Below are 17,784 nucleotides of genomic sequence, written 5' to 3'. Positions count from 1 at the left end.
ATTCTAATTGGCGAAACTTTAACTACAAATAAAAGTACACTGGTTTCCCGGTTTGACGAAAGGTATTCGTAAAACGAAAAATTCGTTAAACCGAATAACAACTTTTCTATGATTTAATGGTAAAAATAGGATAATGGAAGGTAGGAAGTCAACTTTTTAAATCTTTTTGAATGCACACATAAAGTTTTTGACAATTTCCTTGCATGTTTATAAATTTAGAATCAAAAATTTTATGAAAAATTTGATTAAAATTATGTAAAAAAGTATATTTTTTGTTTAATGCAGGTAAAGTTGTTTCATTTCGAAAATTAATTCTGTTCTTACAAAAAAGTAAATTAGGGATTTGATCCCCATTTTAATCGATGTGAATTCTATATTTTTACGTAAATTTCATTACAAACAATTCCATTTCTCTTTTTATTAGTAAAATAATCATAATATTCATAATTTTATATTAAAATGTATGTCTACTTAATAAATCTTATTTATATTTCCGAAAATAATTTTTTAAATGTTATTTTCATTTCTATTCCAGGATTTTTGTATTTGTAAATTTTGTACCCATTGAATTGGGTATTGATCTTATGTAAAATCTTAATATGTTATAGCTTTTGGTTAATAATGAAGTTTAGTGATCTCTACGTATTATTTTTTATAGAATATTTTTTTGAAATTCGTTATATCGAGTACAAAATTTACTCATTCATTCGCAATATAAGATACTCAATGGAAACAATTTGCCCGTTCGTTAAATCGCGAACTCGCTAAACTGAGTATTCGTTAAACCGGGAAACCAGTGTAATTGTAATTGGATATTGGTCAATTACACATTACAAGTAATTGTAATGGAAAAAACTGCAATTGTAATTACACATAATTGTCTTCTTCTTCTTGTTCCGGTTATTGGAGAGGTCGCTTCGGGGTTCACGTGCTGGCTGTGGTATAAACCCAAATTCGCGGAAAGAGAATGTTGGCGATGCACATTAAAGTCTATACTTCGGGATTAGTTCGGTGCTGTTGCCGAAACAACAGATACCCTGCAGAGGAGTGACTGTGGGACTGAGCGTTACCCATATACATAGAGTGAATAAGTAGGATCTTTTCCTCAATGAGTGTGACGGGTGCATGAGAAATGTGCTTATTACAGTGATATTTTAATCAAAATTTAATAACTTTAAAGCATTTTTAATAAACGCACTATTTTAGCATGACAAAGACATCGAAACCTCTTATAGTCGAATTTGCCAAAATTAGTCAAAAAAAGTACAAAAAGAAGTACAAATATTAAAAAGAAGTACATTTGCGTACTTCTTTAGGGGTTATGCAGTTAAACGAATAATTACTAAAAAAAATACGCGTACTGCAGAAAACAGTACGGCTGGCAAGCCTATCCCTAGGCTTGTCAAATTTAATTATTTATTTAGTACTAGCTATACCCAGTGTGCTTTGCTACTCTAAAAGCAATATGTATAAATAAAAAACACACTTAACGATTTTGAAAATTCTAACTACAATAGTTTTCCAGATTTACAATATGTTACATATGAGAAATGTCAAGCAAATTATTGCAAGTTCGCCTGTTTCTATCTATCGCCAATTTCTATATATCTATGAAAAATTTGAAGAATATAAGAGTTTTCAAAATACAAGAAATTTTGTAATTACATAATTAATATATGTGGTGCCAAGCCACCCACTGAAAGTCCGACCATTATTCCCTAAATGTTCCCATAAATGTCAAAGTTCTTCATGTAAAATTTAAAGATTCTATCTCTAATATGTTCTCAGTGGGGGCTTCAAGCTCCCCAGATGAAAGACCGCACTTTTTATTCTAGCTCTAATAGTTTCTCAGATATACGAATTTTTCTATTTAATTCATATGGGGGCTTCAAGAACACAACCAGATGAAAGTCCGCCTTTTTTCCTCCAAAATGTTCAGATAAGTATTTAAGTTCTTCGTTAATATGGGAGGTGCCGCTCCCCTCATGGGTAGTCCGCCAATTTACCCAAAATGTTTAAATTCGTGCAAAATTTTAAGATTCTAACTGTAATAGTTTCCAAGATAAACGAATTTTTGTATTTAATTTATATGGGAGGTGCCACGCCCCCTAATGCTGTACGAATTACTTTTTGTCCTAAATAATCATATTGACAAAATTTGAGGACTCTATCTATATATAAATAAAAAGTAGCGCATTTCCTATTCCAGACATGCAGGAATACTCTGTGAATTTGAAGAAAATCAGTTTAGCCGTTTAGTAGTCTATAACGTTCAAACATACAAAAAAACACACATTCATTTTTATGTATATAGATTTTACTAAATAAATAAATTTCTTAGGCCGGGTTTTTCAGATAAAGATAATCTACATTCTTTTGGTTAAACCTAGTTTAATATATGTTTTGTGTTTTTCGGTAAATAGTAACGTTACTTATTATCTTAGTTTAACTGAGTGTTATTGGCCAATTAAACTTAAGTTATAAGTGAGAAGACACAATTAACGAAAACAATAAAACAATGATTTCGGAAGAACAAAAACTTAATATTTTAAGTAAATTGCAATTTTCTGATTTGTTTTGTTTTATTTATTATTGTTTTAAATGTTTATTTAACATTTTTCCAAAATTTTTCATTTTACAAATGTATTATTTGCAAAAAACAGCTGTTCATTGTTTATGTTTTTGAGTGAAAAGTTGGCAATACTAACAAAGTTAACTGAACTTAAATCCATAACTGAAAAACACAATCATCGGTTAAAGTCCGCCTAAATTTGTTCCGAGTTTAATCTAACAGCAAGTTAAGCCTAGTTTAACTGAGTAGTAAGAAACCCGCCCTTAGTCTTTGCAAATGGACATTAAAGTAAACAATTAATATTAATAATAAAAAAAAAAAAACAAAAACCTAAAATATAAGTTGATATATTATTTCCATCTCTGATGTGTATATACATATTAAGAACATATTTATATAGAATAAATAAGATGTTGAGAAACATAAAAGTTAATACTTGAAAAAATTTAACAGCACAGGAAGTGTGATGGAAAAACAGCTAAAGAAAAAAGTTTCAAAATTGACAAACAATCACCATTTTACCTGGGAGAGAAAATAAGTAAATGTATTCAAAATTATATTGTAATCCTATTAAATTCAAATTGCTTTTTTTGGATTATTTAGTGTAAATTGAAAAAGTATTTCGAAGGGAATAGTGTGTTGATATACATATATATATATATATATATATTTATATATATATATATATATATATATATATATATATATATATATATATATATATATATATATATATATATATATATATATATATATATATATACATATGTATGTATATATGTACGTATGAATTGAATCAGATTGAGTGGAGGAAAGCAATGGATTTGCTTGGATAGTAGTAAAACACGTTCTGCAAAATGGGATATTGTTAATCCCTGCCCACATTTTTACATACATGCAAAAGTTTTGTGAGCAATTATTTTATAACGAACAATTGCGTAAAATATGATTAATTTGGTATTTTTTTTATAAATATGTACGTTTATAAAAAATACTTGATATCTTATAAATACATAGATACATAGTCGATTTAATAGTGTTGGACTGTCTTCATATTGATTGCAAAGAGTTATCCAATTCACTCAGATGTACATTGAAGGAGCGAAACTATCAGATACATTTTGATCGGTTCATATATTGTTCGATTCTTGTTACGAACACGTGTTTTAGAAAAAAAAATGTATATAGTATATTGTATATGTATATATACATACATACATATGAATCGATAAAGTAGCAATAGCTATGGTGCACGTGTTAAATAGATTCGTTATCGATATTGTTTTAGAGCTTTCTACAACGGGAGATCGCTTCCATTAGTTTAAGTTCTAAATCATTATTGTGTCTCATTAACTTTATCTGTATTGCATTAAATATTACTTACTACAGATGTATGTATGTATTTAGTCCTATTTACTCATACCAGTTATGACCATAATTAATCGATATTTTCCTTTTAACATCTAATAAAGTTTTATTGACAATAATAAATTATTGCTAACTTTAATGAAAAATCAACATGCACATTTCAAGAGATTCTAATATCAAATTGCAAACAAATTCCAGGGTATGTATTGGACTGGGAAACTGGAAATATTGTTGCCCAAAATGTAAATGGGCGCAATAACAACAAAAAATTACTTTTGGGTATAGAAGTACATATAGTCACAAATTTTAAGAACTCTACACAAAACATAATTAAAATATACTTGATTTTGTTCTATTCATTAATATGATATATAAATAATAATTGATTTATTAAAAAAAATATTGAAAAAAATCTAAAATTTTCCAAATTAAAAAAATATTATATTAAAAATCTGATATATGTGTACATGGACTTCAAATAAATCTTCAATTTATTAAAAAAGTTTTAATTAAATTAATGGACAATATTAGTAAAAATCAGCATTTATTGAAATTGTATTTACATATCAGTCATTTACTAGAAGACCGGCATAACTCAAAAAACTTTGTTTTGAATAAAACATCATTCAATACATATGAAGTACGTGTTAATATGTTTCTCATCTGAACTTAATCTAAAGTTTTACTTATCAAATAAACGTGAAAACTTAGATTATAGTTTTAACGTTTACGAAAATAAATCAGTCCATGATTTCGCCTAGCCCCCATACAAGTGATCCCTAGAAATATTGTTTATAGGGTCATAAATTGGTTAATTATGCAACAATCGTGAGAAATTTTAATTAGTTTTATGCAAATAAAAATTATATTGAATTGTGTGGTGGGCATCAGACCATATAAGGTCCCCTTCAGAAAATCGCATTAAAGCTCAAACTGGCTTAATAATACCAGTATAGCAACGAAATTCGCCATAAATAAGTTTTATAGCAACAAAAATCTCTCTCTACCAATTTGTATGAGGATCGGTACATTATCGCCCCTTCCTCCCATATGGCCTTCCTCAGAAAATAACTTTGACGCTCATAATTGTCTTAATAACATTTTATTAGCGACGATTTCACCATAAAAAAGCTTTATAGCGACAAAAAAAATGCATCTATCAATTTTTATGAGGATCGGTATATAAATGATCCTATCCCCCATATAAGGACCCCTTCAAAATATAAGTCCTTAATTGACCTTATCTCCCGTATAAGGCCCCCTAAAAAACACTTTAACGCTCGTAATAATACCAGTATAGCGAGGCTTATTAATATCAGTATAGCGAGGAACATATACAAGTTTTATAGCATTGAAAATTTCTCTACTATATTTTTAAGGATCGGTCCATAATTAATCGTATCCGCCATATAAGAAAATGAATTAAGCGCTCAAAATAGTAAAATTGTATTTTGTAGAAATTGTAGTATTTTTATCATAATATTGTGCCCGAAACCCAAAAAAAGGGGTCCGATTGTATATTGACCGAAAAATGCCACTTCTATCTGTATTTTTGTTTGTATCAAATGAAAAAAGGGGGCAAATTGTTAAGTCTTTTTGGAAAATTTAATGGGCTAATAGTAAGAAGCTGGTGGTATATACAAAGCTAAGATACATATCTACTATTTGGCAGATCTCGAAGAGGGTTTGGACTAAACTCATAATCAGATTGCGAAGTCAACTTAAAATTGTCGGCGGCGGCGGCTGATCCAAAATAATTCGGCTGCGGCTAAAAGTCGGCTCAGAGCCGAACGTTTTTAGGGAAATTTAAACTATTAAATTTATGTTCAACAAGTAAGAGTGTTATATTCGGCTATGCCGAATCTTATATACCCACCATCAAACCTCGTTTGACTCGAATGAAACTTACTTATGTCGAATTTCATCTATATACTCGTATATTTAGGCCAGTTATAAGCGTTAAAGTAATTTTCTGAGGGGACCATGTATAGGGGTGTAGGGTCAATTTCGGGTCGATCCTAATAAAATTTGGTAGATAGAATTTGGTTCGTATTAAATTTATTTGTGTCGAATTTCACCGCTACACTCGTATTTTTAAACCATTAATGAGTGCAGTCATTTTCTGAAGGGGACCTTATATGGGGGGTCGGGTCAATCATGGACCGATCCTCATAAAATTGTTTAGATAGATTTTGACTCGTATGAAACTTACTTATGTCGAATTTCATCTATATACTAGTATTTTTAAACCAGTAATGAGCGTTAAAGTCATTTTCTGAAGGGGACCTTATATGGGGAGTAGGGTCAATTATGGACCGATCCTCATAAAATTTCGCATATTGATTTTGGATCATAAGAAACTTACTTATATCGAATTTCATCGCTATATTCGTATTTTTAAACAAGTTATGGCTGTTAAAGCTGCTTTTCGAGGGGCCACTTGTATGGGGGCTATCCGAAAACGTGGACCGATATTGCCCATTTTCACTACCAAACAAACCTTACCTATAATAAATATTTATGTGAAATTTCAACCCTCTAGCTCTTTCCATTCGGACTCTATCGTGCTTTCAACAGACAGACAGACAGACGGACAGACATGGCTAGATCGTCTTAGAATTTTATGAGGACCCAGAATATATATACTTTTGTGGGTCTATGACCAATATTTCTATGTGTTACAAACGGAATGACAAAATCAATATACCCCCCATCTTTTTTGATGGTGGGTATAAAAATAATGTAAATATCAAAATTTAGAGACTTGGAGGATCACTTTGCTTTAAATATTAATAATAAATGATTTTTAAAAAAGGCTCAAAAGTTTCTAGATTTAGTCTACTTTAATTCTCATTTACACTCTCTTGAATCTTATGAAGAAATTGTGGATGGTATAGCCATATTAGGGAACAAATAAAAAATATTTAAATTAAGGTTGGTTAGGTTAGGTTGATAGGAGGATGTATACTACATCAAATCCGAAGAAATACACCTATGCCACTATCGGGCCTGTTGTGCGCTCCAATTCAAGAAAAAAATTAACAAGACATACATTTACATATGTTTTAAATATTTTTTTTTTTTTTTTTGCAAAATATATATATTATTAATATAAAAATTTTTTGCATAATAGTTCCGAAACAACTTATTGCACATTCGCATTCATATAAAAAAATATAACAACGAATATACATATCGGGAGTATTGAAAATTATAAAATATCGCTTGTTACATATATCCTTTGTAAAAATCTTGTACGTTTTCAAAATATAATTTGGCCAATTATAATTCATTATTTTACAGAATCAAAAATAATTGGTCCTATAGTCTATAGCCTAGTTAATAAAAACATTAAAAAATTTGAGTCGACTTAAGCCGAGTGTTTCGGCGGCTGTTCAAGCAACTAAATATAGTTCGGCGGCGACTAAGCGCCGACTCGAAGCCGGTCGACTTCGCCCTCTGGTCATAATATCCGCGGACGTTATGACACACCAAAAACATGGACAATGTTACACTTTCAAAAGAGTAATAATGTCTATGAGCATAGTGACATAAAGTCTATGGACGGGATAAGAGTGCCACTTTCTTAAATCCTAAACAATTTTGGAGTGTCATTCATAATGGCAATTGACATTACGACAATGAACATTATGACATGTCACCAAAAATATTTATCAAACAGGCGGACATGTTTAGATCATCTTAGAATCCAGAATATAAATACATTTGTAGGCCTTAGGCCAATATTTCTAAATGTCACAAAACCAATATACCTCCCATCTTTTTTGATGGTAAGTACCTATACCAATTATATATTTTGTTTATTTTTTCCGTATTTTGAAACATAAAACATTTTAAAAAGATTTTGATCAATATCATTTTTTAAACAAGACTTTTAAATTTCCACACATTACATCAATTGATATGTAATGATAAAGTTTTTCAAGGTAGAAGAATAAACTTACTTAAATTTCACAGATGATACACAAATTGTTCTAAATTTAAGTAAATATTTTGTTATTTTAACAAATTGTGCAACCTTAAATGCTGAATATCAAACACATTCTTTAAAGTATTTTTCATGTTTCTCTGATAATGACACTGAAACTTTTTCCAATTATCACTTTATAATTAAGTTGGGTTAACGTTCAGATACAGTTAATTAAAATGTCTTGTTTGTTTTTTATCTTTACATACTTAGTTCCCCTTAAGAAATAAAATAAATACTGCATATGGTACAAATTTCTTTAATAAAACTAACATAATATTAAACAACATTTCCGAGAATTTTAGCGTTTGAGGAAATTTGATTGAAATTTTCTAACATAGAAAATGGCAGTATGTTTGTTCCACAAGCGAACGGTGCAACTGAAAAATGATTTTTTCCTGCAACGTGTTGTGCGAACCACTGGCCAATCGAACACAAATGGCTAGCTCTTGATGAAAGTCGTGTGTTGCGCAAAAATATGCGGGTATCGGGAACAAGTTCCCTAATTTCAGAAGAACACATTCCATTATAATATCGATAGAACAGTGAAATATACCCCCGTTGTGACGGTGCTCCAGTGAATCAATAGAGTTGTCACTGATAACTACCTTCATCATCTCCTGTACGCGTTCAAGTAGCTCCAAAATACACTTTGAAGCTTTACATTTTTGGATGTAAATAGTAATAGTGAAGAAAAAGATTTTCGGATTGCTTAATATTAACATCACCCATAAATATAGATGGAATGATATTATCTGCCATGCGTTTATGTGTTAAAAATCAACTCTATTAACACGACCCCTTTCAAATATTGTTATGCATGCATTCATTTTGCCTCAATATCTGAAGGGCTTGGCCTATAAGTGAATGGATAAGATTGACATATGTACATATTTAGAAGGTAGCCCTGAATTAATCTTGGATTTGTTATATGAGATTCAATTTATAAATACTCGAATACTGCAATCTCTGAGAAAGCTCAAAAAATTATTTCCGATTTGATTGTGCTACTTTTAAAGATTTAATTTAAAAAAATATAGGCAAAGTATAGTCATGTTAGGAAAAACATCATTACATTAATACAATTCAAAAGTTGGTAAATAAATTGCTATAAAAGTATCAATTAGGATAAAGGGAAAATACTATGAATCATTTGTAAAATCTAATTGGAATCTGAAAGATTACAATTCTTTAATATGGCTAACATGACATGGGCGATATGACACAAAATTCCACAAATTATTCCAAATATGTATGAATGTTTGTATTTCGTACAGATATTATTTTATTTTTTACCTTGTCTTATGGATGTTGGACTGGTTCCACAAATGTTAATTTGTTAATATACTTATTGAATTATTTCCACATTCTGTACACTTTCATTACTTTTGTTTTTATTTTGTTTATTTTATTTATTAATGAAATTGTTGAAATTTGTTGGTGCTAAAATTAGAAATATTTTGTGCTTATTTTATAGAAATTTAAAAACACTTTTAGACAAATTAGAAATTATTTTTATTTTTTATTACAAAATTCAAGTAAATGATTACGATGAAAAGATTTAAAAATTTTTTTTCTTAAAGAATGAATTAATTTGTTCTAAAACATTCCAATTTATTTTTTTGCACAAAACAATTAAAGAATCTTTAATAACATTAATACACATTTTGTTGGATTTATTGATGTTTTTTATTTATTTCTTTATTTTTTTGCTGTGTTTATTTCAGAATGTATTTACGCACACATACAGTATATATATACATACATATGTATACCTATGTATATGTATGTATCTATGTGTGTTCGTAAGTATAGTCGTAGTATCTCAATCAAGTAGAATATAGTCAACTTGTTGTTTTATTTTTATTTTCTTTACTTTTTTTGTATGATGTTGTTGTTCGCCAGTTTATTAGTGAGTTTGTTGTTGTTATTTTTTATATACATTTTTTAAATCTTCTCTTTCTCTATTTGATTAAATTAATAAAAATTATACTTTTTTTCGTCTTCTTTAAATCGTATTGTGTATCGTATGAACGACAGCACTTTTAGAGGCAGCGAATGCAACAACAACAATATTAGCAGTAGCTGCAACAACAACATTTTATAATGAGAGAACAACAACATTTTTTTTATAAAAAAAAATAATTTTATTATTATTCTTGATATTTTTATATTCAAATTAGTAAGTAAAACAACAATGAGTGAGTAAGAAAGTAGAGTTGTGTAGTACGATTATATTTTTTTGTTTGTTTGTTTGTAGGTACGTTCGTGCATTCGTTAGTTGTACAATGAACAAAAGAATAAGATACACAACAAAAACAAACAAACAAATATTGCATACAAACAGCGTGTTAAAAAACTCTGTTGACTTTGTAAAATGCATCTTTATAAACCACTGTAATGGAGATGCTTGAATAATGTAATGTAGTATGCAAATTGCACCACTTTAACGACCTTATACCTATGTAGGTCTTACAAATATTTCATTAAGGAAAAAAATTTCGAAAATTAATTTAGACTTTTAATAAAAAAATATTATTTATTAATTATTAAAAAAATATCATCATAAAGAATTACATTATTTATTTCCTGACATAGTTCCAATACTGATGGAAATAGTTAAATCGATTCAGTAACGGTATAGTAGTTATTAGGACTACGTATTATGTATTTTCGGTGGTAAGATAAATAAACACACAATTAACTTCAAGGCTTACATGTATGTAAGTATAAACAGAAGAGTGAATAACAAATAAGTCGATTATTGATTTGAAGTTAAAAGTGCAAATTTTTTTCCTACAATCAGTGCATTATTTATCAATTTTATTTAATACCACATAATACAAAATATAGTTTTACCTTTGTACAAATTATATCGTATGAGACTGTATATATTAACGTAGTTCGTAAGGTATGTGTTATATACATACAGTAGTGTTCGAAACTTAGGAAACTTTTCCTTATAGAGTAATAAAAAAACTTTTTTATGTTGTTATTGAAGAGCTTATTGCCACAAAATTAAAATGTTGACGAAAACTATTTTAAAGTTTGAAAAATTCTAAAGTTATATGAAAAATAATTAAATTAAAATTTTATGAAAATATTTTTGGTGGCCAAGTTACATAGTAATGCAATTAGCACATAAAATCAGATTTCGATACCAAGTGTCTTATCTTATTATTTTTAATACCATTTTCTTTTAATTAAAACGAAAACAAATTAATTAATTTGAAACTAAGACAATTTGCCTCAAAACCAGGGTTGGCAAAATTGGTACAATTGCACTTTTTTGGTACAATTCGGTCTTCAAAAGTAGAATGGTACAAAAATGACCCATTTTGTACAATCTTAAAATACATTCCCTTATTGAAATAATAATTTAACAATTTTACTTTTAACACAAAGTTCAAAGACATTGGTCAAATTTTAACTAAATGTCGGAAGAGGATATTGTAAAGAATCCTGGAAGAGTTTATAACCAGACAACATTTAACATAGAGAGAACCTTTTATTATTATTTTTTATCCGATCGCTTTTCTATTCTAGTCTTTGGACTAACTAGAATCTAATCTAATGTCTAATCTATAGACTAGTCTCTTGTCTAGTTTATATACTACTCTATCCTCTAGTCCCTAGAGAGATAATAGACTGTCTATTGACTATTCTAAGAACAAGTCTATAGACTAAATAACTTGTCTGATGACTAATCTATAGTTTTGAAGTACTTTTAACTAGACGTTTGAAGTATTTCAAGTACTATTCTATGAAGTCTTTGGACTAGTAAAAAAATGATAGTTCAAGTCTCCCGTCTATTCTATAGACTAGCTAGCTTATTGCCTATTCAACGGACTAAAATATTGACTAATGAACTTGCTTATTGATACATACAAATATTGATTAGTTCTGAGTGACTGAAGAAGTCGGCTTGAATGTAATTGTATTTTAATATAAATTTGCAAAAATATAGATTTGGTACAATCGGATTCAAAAAAGCGCACTTTTAAATACTATTTTTTACAATTTGAAAATTCCCTTTGCCATTCCTGCTTAACACTATGATAATCTTTATTTCTTATCACATTTTCCTTACTACATTGGATTTTTCCGATTCCTACTCAGATTATAAAAATAAAACAGTTCCTGCTAATTTTAAATCGGTGAGATTTAACACTACACTTCTAAATGCATAAGAGGTTCTCTATTTAAATTGTTCTGTTCTCAGACCAACCTTAACATGTCTTTTGAACTATTAAGCCGAAAACCATTGAAGTATTGTATTCATTATATTGAAACATGTCATCGTAGCTCGGATCAATTACAATAATTATGTACATATGTGTGTGCAAAATGTGGTTTTATTTAATCATTTATTGGTAATACCAACATGTTTGGTGCAATGTACATACATACATATACATATGTATGAATTGGTGTAAAAGATTCCAAAAGAAACTAAATGTACTTAGAACGTTTTCAACGTTCTTGCATTTCTTAATCCTCTGATCTGTCCAGAAACAATGTACATAGGATACACGTATAGATATATGTATGTAGTTCTTTTACACAACTTGTTTTTAGGTTTATTAGACTTCCATTTATACAATGTGAAAGAATACTACAGATTTGCCAATAAACACTTTAGAAAATTTTACAGCAGACAATAAAAATCTATAAGTTATTTTGCATAAATCGATTCAAATAAAATGTATGCATAAGTCTTTATCTACTTTATAAGAAAAAGTTGCTTAGGTTTTGGATAATACTGTATGTGTAAATGTTTGCTTGTCATATATAGTAAATTCGTATGTATGTGTGGGTATTTTTTGTGATGATACTAACTTTTTTGTGCGTTAAATCGTTGTGAGGTGGGCAAATATTTTGGTGGGTAAATTAATTTTAAATAATTTTGTTGTAGTATTTTTTTAATCACTTTATTAATTTTTTTTAACAATTTTCTTTTTATTTTTGTGGTTTGGTTTTGCAACGCTAAACGAAACTTTCTTAAAAACTTTTTTGTTGCTGTATTTCTTTTTATTCTCTTTATTCAACACTGTATGTTTATTTATTAACCTTAAGTTTTGGAATCAACAGATTCTCGAGTACCAGCTGTTTGTAGTACAATCGTTTTTGTCGTTCCGAATCAAACCGCACTGCACAATAAAGATACAGACAAACGCACAAATATTTACACCGCCGCCGCGAGCGTAATAATCTTGGAATACCTTAAGTATTCACACACTCAAACTCGTAAACCCAGTAAGAGACCGACGGACGACCCGTGCTCAATAATTGTATTGTGAGCAGTCAAGTAAAAGCAATCGACTACCGACCCCGATGTTGACAATGACGATATATACAAACGTACAACGACCACCACCAGTCAGCGTCGAACGCTGTATATGTTGGATCGAACTTAGCAAAGCACGGACGGCACGGCACAGTGAATAAACTTGGAAAAATTTAACCAACGAATAATAAAAGGCACATACTCACACTAACGCTCAGAAAAAAACCAACAAATATGTATACAAAAATACTCGCAGCAGCAGAAGCAGCAGTATTATTTATATACAGAAATTATTTATACAAAGTATGTAGTTGTTACAGTAGACCGACGAACAGCAAACATCTGCATATTTATCCGATACGATTCTAGATATACATACATATGTATGTATGTATGTACAAGTATTTAATGTGACAAAACTTAATAATATTTAATAACAATTATATCGATACGGTGCCGACACTAACTTTACAGGTTTGCCAAAAGAGCTCTTCTCTATTTGGCCATCAAACCATCATCTATCTATTCAGTTATCTATCCACTCGCACAAAATGTATCTCGTCTATTTGTTTACGTGTGTACGAACAAACCAATCATTCCGAGTACATGATGGTTTATTTATTGTCTGTCTGTATGTTGTTAAAAAAATTATAAATATTTTTATTTTCTTTATTTTTCTCTTTGGTTTTTTTATTTATTTTATGTTATTATTTTTTTCACTGCGCCGTGCGTGTATCTTTTAATTCTGTCAGAACGCAACTGAAATACAAAAATGTTGAATATTTTCGCACAAGTGTTTGTTGCTCGAGACAGCCGGATGGATGGATGGCAAGCTGGCAGCTGGCTTGTTGCCTATCTGGATGTTTAAATAATACAAGTAAGAATGCAAACAGAACAGAATCCAATTGCGGTTGGTGGTTGATTCTCATAGAGAGAATCCAATATGAACATTGTTTCTTGTTGCAAATCTGTTGCTGCCACTTGTTCAACATTTTGTATCTGATAAATATCAATTTTTATCCTCGTATTTAGATGTTGCTTATACGTTAACAACTCGTTCAAACAATAGCCGTAAATACCTATACACTCTAACTACATATTGAACATTAGAGTAAAGCAGGCATGGAAAGTTTAACTTTTGAAACTTTATCCAAAAATAAATCGAAGTACATACTTCCAAAAGAATAACATTTATCACCACTTCAAGAGTAGCACCAAGTGAATTTTTTTTACCATCTGAATAACTCTATTTTTTCAATGCTGAATACCTATATATTTTTTGTTCTCATATTTTTATGAGATAAAAAATGTTATTTTTGAGCTTTTGTATTAAATGTGTCTATTACCCTTATTAATGTTAATATTATTTAAGTCAAATTAGTTGTATAATACTACTTACAATTTCACTTCCGAATAACTTCCAAAAAGAGCATACAAATTACTTCTTGAGAATGAAATCGGAAGTAGTAAATTTGGAATCACATAAAAAGGACATCCCTGCTACGACAAACCTGTGTTAAAATCATCACTTCTTCAGGTCTTTTGAAGTACTTCCATGGAGTAAATTCTATTTCTTTTTCGCTTCTTTGGAAGTTCCTTTTTTGCTAGGGATATATTCCGTTGACTAGTAAATGTTCCAGTCTATTGATTACTCCATACTTTAGTCTATTCAATCGTTTATACAATATATTAGTGTATAGACTGGTTTATAGACCAGTCTATTAATTGACCAATAGACTAGTCTTTGATCTTGTTGAGTAGCCTATTGTCTAAAATTAAATGGTAAATTGACTAGTTTATTAGCTACATACTTAAAAAGTGTGCTTCTTCGTTGTAAAAAAGTAGATACTGAAATTTCCATCCCTGAAGTACAGTATTATGTTTATGTCAGTCTCATTCGTGTATTTTTGAAATACACAACCAGTGTTACCGTTTTATAAGATTTCTGTAAAGTTTTTATTTTAATAGAGTCGGAACAGAGCAAACTAATTATTGCAAAGCTTTTTATAAAACACATCTAATTTTGGATGCTTAATCTAAATTGTTTACGTTATACCTTTCTCCGCTATACTATGCTTTTACAAAGAAAGTAGCACAGTTTATACACTTATAGGCAATAGTTGCCTGAGTGTCTTGGCGATGCCAATTGTCCGCATCGGAGCTGTAACCTCTTGCTTCTATGTGAGGTGTCGATAAAGTTTGATGCCTTAAGACTAATATATACTGAGTCTTCTTTGAGCTATAACCAGAAACCATATAAGAAAATTGGACTGACAGGATAAGATACAGAAAAGGCATCAGGGTCAGACATATGAATGAAATAGTTTTCCATTTACCAAACAAATGGTGGCATAATTTGTTTTTTTTTTATAAATATTTATTTTTTTATCGTTTGACTCTATAGGAGTATTTTATGACTTCGGCAACACTCTACACATTAGAACAGGTACAAAGATGTAAATAAATCTTAAAAAACTTCTCTTGTTTTTCTTTCCTAACTCTTTAATATAAAAGCAGTTCTCTTAACACCAAGTACTCTCGTTTTCGTTCATTAATACAAACATCGATACATTAATATACATATATACATACATAAGTATGTACATATATAAATGTATGTTTGTTTCAACAAAATAGAACATCCATCCGAATTATTTATTTAGACTTGATAACATTAGAACATCATTTAGACAAAATATTTGTTTCTTCTTTAGTTATTTTTAGATTATTTTGCTACTTATATTTTTGATTTTATTTCTCAATTTGTACGCCTGTTTATTTGTTTAATTATTTGATTCGAATAAACGAAATGTGATGCAAACAAAAAAATAAGTGATAATTGCATAAAAGTGCATGCAAATTTGATCGTTAAAATAACAAATTTTGTCATTGTGAATGTGTTGTATTGGCAAAATTTGAGATTTTAAGAAATTTCTTGTAGTTATTGTTTTTCTGCCACAATTATTGTACATCAATTTCAAGTCATTACTTATTTAATAAACATTCAATGATACCATACCCTACACCACTTCAGTGTGAGGGAGTGTATATTGGGTATGTGTTGCTGTTTGTAACGAACAAAAGTATTGCTCCTTTGCTTATCTTATAGTACACCAATCGGCTAAAGGTGGTATTAGACGACATGTATTTTACATAAGTACTGTCAAAATTTCCATCTGTAAAAGTTGAACATATAGTCTGATACATATGAAATATTGCATATGTAAAATACATGTGGAAACACATATGTAATTTTTTCGAAAATTTTTTAACAATTTTTACACATTAAAACGACAGCTTTGATTACATTATAGGTTATGTCATATAGAAAAATACAGGCAGGTGTGATAGCAAAAATTATGAATCGTATGTAAAATAACAATTTTGATATACATTCGGAATTACATATGGATAAAAAAAATTTACAGTACATATGTAAAATACATGTCGTCTAATACCACCTTGGAATATAAGCCTATTGAAAATTGTTAAAATCGCTCCATTGTTTCTGCTAGTCCCCATACAACTAAACCCCGCGAATATTCCCACCAAAAAAGAACTTCCAAAGAAGCGAAAAAGAAGTAGAATTTACCCATGGTAGTACTGCAAAATACCTGAAGAAGTGATGATTTTAAAACAGGCTTGTCATAGGAGGGATGTTCTTTTTATTTGATTCCAAATTCACTACTTCTGAAGTTATTCTCAGAAGTAATTTTTATGCTCTTTTTTGGAAGTTATTCGGAAGTAAAATTGTATTATTATAGAATACAACTAATTCGACTTAAATAATATTAACATTAATAAGGGTAATTAATAGATACATTTAAAACAGATTGCTACTTTTGAAGTGGTGATAAATGTTATTCCTTTGGAAGTACTTCGCATTATTTTTGCTTTGGTTATATACATACATATATGTATTAGTATCTCGGAAAAAAGCAGCACAATTAATTTTTATATAACCCTTGACAAATACAAAGCCCCCTTCAGAGAATAGATTGAAGGGCCACAATTCACGATTAAATAATGCATAAATACATTTTATGCAAACATAATTCCTTGCTCCCAATTATATGAGGATCGGTCCCTACTCTTCCCTAGCACAATACTTTAGAAAATTAGTCTTTCAGAAATAAATTGCATATGTAAATATATACGATACAAAGAAAATTCAACACAAATGCTTTATTATAAAGTTTATAATAAACTAACTTTGTGCCGAATCTTAAATACCATCGACCTTAAACTGGTGGTTGAAAAAACAACTGTGTATATCCTGTTTTATTATACGGTCGATATTTTAGGAATACAAAACTTGATTTTGCTTCGATCGGACTTATGGTTTACGAGTAATATTATTTAAAAAATTGTAAATTTTTTCATGGAAAGGCCCTACCACAAAAGAATTTAGAATTTGTTCTAAATTAAGTAGGTAAAACCTTAGAACTAATAAAGTTACCACTCGAAATAACTTGGAACTGTTTTCAAATAATTTTTAAAAAATTAAATCAATCAAGAATTAAATAAATTTCGTTCCATAAAATTGTAATATGTATTAAAATATTCAAT

General features: G+C 29.3%; 1 protein-coding gene across 1 annotated transcript in view; it reads right to left on the bottom strand.

Annotated features, from left to right (window-relative positions):
* Window positions 1-14,003, bottom strand: part of LOC119600037 (high affinity cAMP-specific and IBMX-insensitive 3',5'-cyclic phosphodiesterase 8) — a 100,832-nt gene extending 86,829 nt beyond the window's left edge. Inside the window, exons 1-2 of the mRNA XM_037950046.1 lie at window positions 12,768-14,003; window positions 9,225-9,371 (exon numbers count right to left, since the gene is read on the bottom strand). The gene's annotated coding sequence lies outside the window, so the exon portion shown is untranslated. The remainder of the gene's footprint in view (window positions 1-9,224; window positions 9,372-12,767) is intronic.
* Window positions 14,004-17,784: the final 3,781 nt, after the last annotated feature.

The sequence above is a fragment of the Lucilia sericata genome, unplaced genomic scaffold, assembly GCF_015586225.1.
Source record: "Lucilia sericata isolate MDLA Ls3-8-SP2 unplaced genomic scaffold, ASM1558622v1 Contig000101F_arrow, whole genome shotgun sequence".
In the NCBI taxonomy this organism is placed as follows: domain Eukaryota; kingdom Metazoa; phylum Arthropoda; class Insecta; order Diptera; family Calliphoridae; genus Lucilia; species Lucilia sericata.
This window is presented reverse-complemented; position numbering and strand designations above follow the sequence as displayed.